Source organism: Enhydra lutris, unplaced genomic scaffold (assembly GCF_002288905.1).
Source record: "Enhydra lutris kenyoni isolate GAN:26980312 unplaced genomic scaffold, ASM228890v2 scaffoldscaffold34, whole genome shotgun sequence".
In the NCBI taxonomy this organism is placed as follows: Eukaryota; Metazoa; Chordata; class Mammalia; order Carnivora; family Mustelidae; genus Enhydra; species Enhydra lutris.
In genome coordinates, this window is record NW_019154118.1 from 6,519,571 (window position 1) to 6,523,939 (window position 4,369).

Here is a 4,369-nt window from a genome sequence, read left to right on the forward strand (position 1 = left end):
AGATTTTAATATATAATATGTATATATTTGTGAGACGATGAAAAGCCAAACAAAACAGATATTATGAAATGAGAAGTGAAAGTTGACATACCCATTTCATAGTGAGTCACACTCCCAAAAGGTAGCCACTTAAACTATTTCTATTTTTAGTATTTTGATAGTTAATTCCATATTTTATGCAATTTACTTCTGTTATTTCTTGACTTAATCACTTTAAACCATGTCGATTAACCATCAATACAAAACATAAAATATGTGGTTCATTTACACTATACCCAATCCCACTAGCTTCTGAATCTTTAAGTGATTTTCCAGTTTTTAGGTGTTTGTTTTAGTTATCACTGTAAATTTGAATAGGACATCTCAAATTTTTATTTTTTGGTGCATCATCTTTAGATAGCATCTCTGATCTCATGTCATGTGAAATGAGGAAATTAGCACTCCTATGTTTTTCTACCTTTCTATATGCTCTCTACCTTTTCATATCATCAAAGTTACATTTGCATTCATTTGTAACCATAATTAAGTCAGTCATGTTTTGTCTATAGATTGATTCCAAAAATTGATATCTCATTTGTATTAAGATTATGTATTTATATTAATATGGTTCACCACAGAACCAAATTGTGTAATTAGACTTTATAGAATGAGGTATAATTCTATGTCATATACATGTGTGCCAATGAAAAGCATGACAAATTTTAGGAGCTAAAGAATTCTCTTTCTTATTCCATAAATCAGTTAAAATCAGATCACATTTTCTTTTTCATCATATGATTTTCTTAAATACCTTTTTGTTTTTCCTGGTGTTTCTGATTGCTTTTTTTCCTTATTAATTAAAGCAATTTATTTTTTCACCTTTCATCCAACTTTTTATAAATTATATGTTACAAGGAAATCTACCTTCTTTTAAAGATATTTTCCTGTTCTTTAATTGCTTTTAAAATCTACTACTATAAACCTGTCTCCTGGATAAGGCCCCCTTTTGCCTGGATCTTATTTTCTCCTCTTTTTTTTTTTTTTGTTTCTATTTTTATTTTGCTGAAGTACATCTTATTTTTCCTCTCAGATTTCATGGAAACTAACTCTTTACATTCTTTGTATGCCCGAAACTGTTTTTATTTTGTTTTATACTTGCTTGATAGCTTAGGTATAGACTTCTAGTTTCAAAATAATTTTTATTCAAAATCTTTAAGACATGACTTTATTATCCTTTATCATCCAGTGCTTGTAATGTGAAGCCTGGTGCCAATCTTACTCTCATTCTTTTGTAAATGACTTGCTACCTTCTTTCTAAAAGGTTTTTGAATCTTATCTTATCCTTGGATGAAACTTCAATTATAAGATTGGTGACATTCAGAGCACCTGACTGGATCAATCAGTCAAGCACGTGACTCTTGATTTCTTTGAACCCCATGTTGGTTGTAGAGATACTTAAAAGGTAAATAAAAATTGAAATTAAAAAAAAGGTTGTGACTCTTCGGCTCTCATAAATGTTCTTCTGATGTTTTCTACCCTTTATTTTCTCTCTTCTCTTTTGGGAAACTTCTTGAGGTGAACATTGGACGTCCCAAGTTGATCTTCTATGTCTCTAAACTTATATTATTTGATACTTTGCATCTCTTTACATTTTGCTCTTTGTCCCAGGAGAGTTCTTTGAGTTTTTTTCTGAGTATGTTGTTAAATTTTTATTGGGAACTCATATATTTTTTTAACAATTCATTCATTCATCATTCTCTTGTTTAGTAAACACATACTGAGCCTTTATTATATGCCAAGCATTCTTCTATGGGATACAGCAATGAACAAAACCTACAAAGTGTCCTTCCTTATGATGAGAGAAGAAGCAAACAATAAACAAATGCATAAGTAGGTCCGGAAAAAGCAAGTGCTATGAAGAAAAATGAAACAGTAAGGTGGATGGGGAATACTGAGGATGGGGATTGGATTGTTTTATTTTGTACAGGTGAGGAGTGGCAGGGGCAACAATGTAGAACTGTAGCAGGAAGGTCAAGTACAAAGGCACTGAGGCAGGAACTTTCTTGGTCTTTCAGCCTTTTCCATAGTAGATCAAAAAGACATTTGGGGAGATTCCTAACTGTATCTAAAATTTTAAGATGCTCATATTTTGTTGCTTTGGAGACTGCCACAGGATCCATTTACAACTAACCTTCTAGGCTCTAAAATAAATTAAAACCTATGTATATTTTCAATCAAATAAACCTATACTGGGAGGCTCCTGAGGGCCAAGTACCAAGTAAGATGCTAGAGATGCAAAGATAAGTAAGTCACCATCCTTACCCTGAATGTAAACAAGTAAGTAATGTGTAAGGCCAGCAAACACATTGGATTTATGTACAAAGTAATTGAAAATGTGAATTGGGAAGGTGAACACCTGATCCCACAGTGCTCCTGGCAGTGATAAGATAAAGTCAGGCAGGGAAGATTCAGAGAGGAGGTGACAACTGAGTAGGATTGTGTTATGGGGGCATTCCAAATGGTAGTAAAAGCATGAACACCTAACAACAAATAGAAAATTCATCAAGAGTTTTTACTCAATTAAATCTAGTTGCTGGAGGTCTGAGAGTAGCACAAGCATAAGAACTTAATCCCTCCCCAACCCCCCAAGAGACAGAGTCTAATAAAGGAAGGGGTTATAAGCCAGAAAGACCATGAAAGGATTCTTAGTGAGTGGTCACCAACGTATGGCTTTCCTCTGATTTTTAAAATATGAGTTTTCCAAGTATGTGTTGTCTTGGACTGAAGGAGGCATGAGACAGGAACCCAGAACTGGACTGAACATCAGGACTTTGTGGTCTAAGACTGGTGGGTTAGCTTTGGTCTCATTACGCATCCGTAGTTACATCTACTCAAGTGTGGATCAGGTAATTACTTATAAAGGCTTGAATATTGTTTCTCTGTTGTGCCAAAGCTCAGCTTCTTATACCTTCCATCAACTAGGCCTAGCTTGATGCTTTTGGAATAAAAAACTTCATCTTCTCCATTACAGCCATTTACATACTTAAAAATAGCAGTAGAGATCATCATAATAGTGGCTTCACAGATTCTCTGAGCCAGGAGGAACCTTAGCTGTCTGGTACAATGCAAGAAACTTCTCTACAGCATCCCTGCTGGTTGGTTCTCCAGCTCTATTTCAGTTTACCCAGTGCTTTTCCAGGCACTCATTTCTTTTTTGAATGGTTCCAAATGTTCAAAAGCTCTCTAAATGTTCAAAAGCACTTCATTTTGATCTGAAATATGCTCCCCTTAATGTTTATCTACTGATTCAAGTCTATGACACTTGTCTATTATGAGGCAATTTCAATTCTAACAATGAAATATTAGAACAGACTGCTGCAATGAGACAAGGCAGGATTCATCAGAGCTATCATAAACAAAATCTCTAATCCCTTTCATATGCAAAGCGTTTGACTTTCAAAGCATTTTCTGTCTCTATTATCTCATTTTATTCTGCAACATCTCAATGAGAAAAGACCTGCTAGGATCCTAGGCAGCAGAGTGGGGAGTGGTGCCTGGTTCCATGAATATTCTTGCTGTGTTTAGTAACACTGACAGGGATGGGAGAGAAATAATCAGGAAGGAAATGTCTCCCAAGATACTCCATGATCTGATGCCATCAGCCTTTGGAATCCTGCTTGATGATATGTGGGAATATCAGCACCTCCTGAGATAATGAAATGTGCCAGGACTAGTCCTCACTCTCCTCCTATTTCACACCAGAATCACAAGTCTCTGCAGTCAGGGGAATTCATGATAAAAGCAAAACATCAGAGGCTTCTTCACATCTTCTCAATGGATGGGCTACAGAAAACTCTCTGGTGAGATGTTGGCTCTTGTGGAGATACCTAAGTTGACAGACTCCAGAAATCTACAGAGATAATATTCAGATCTGTGCTTCATCTCTTGATCTTTGTCAGTCTCGGGCCCGTTATGCGGATAGTTTGGTGAGACCTGAAGTAGCAGGGATGGGGGAGGGGCACCCTTCCTTTCAGGCCATGGACATGAAAGATACCTTGGGAACTCAGTGCTATAGGATTGCAGGCAGAAGTTTCAAGGAACCTGACAATTCTTTCTCTGAACTACTATATCAGACCTCAGGAATTCCTTTAGATTCCAATTCACGGGCAAATTGAGTTCCCCATCCATTTTCATAAGTTACAGTGGAAAAACATTGTCTCTTCCTAGCTTCCCTTTGATGTGGAACACAAAATCCTTACTGGGCCCTTTAAAAGCAAGAGAGATTAACATTTCTGTTCTTGGTCCAAAGAAAATGAATGTGCCTTTTATATTTTCTTATAGTCTGGCTGGAGACTTCAAGAAGGCAGAGACTTACTTGAAGCTCCAGGAC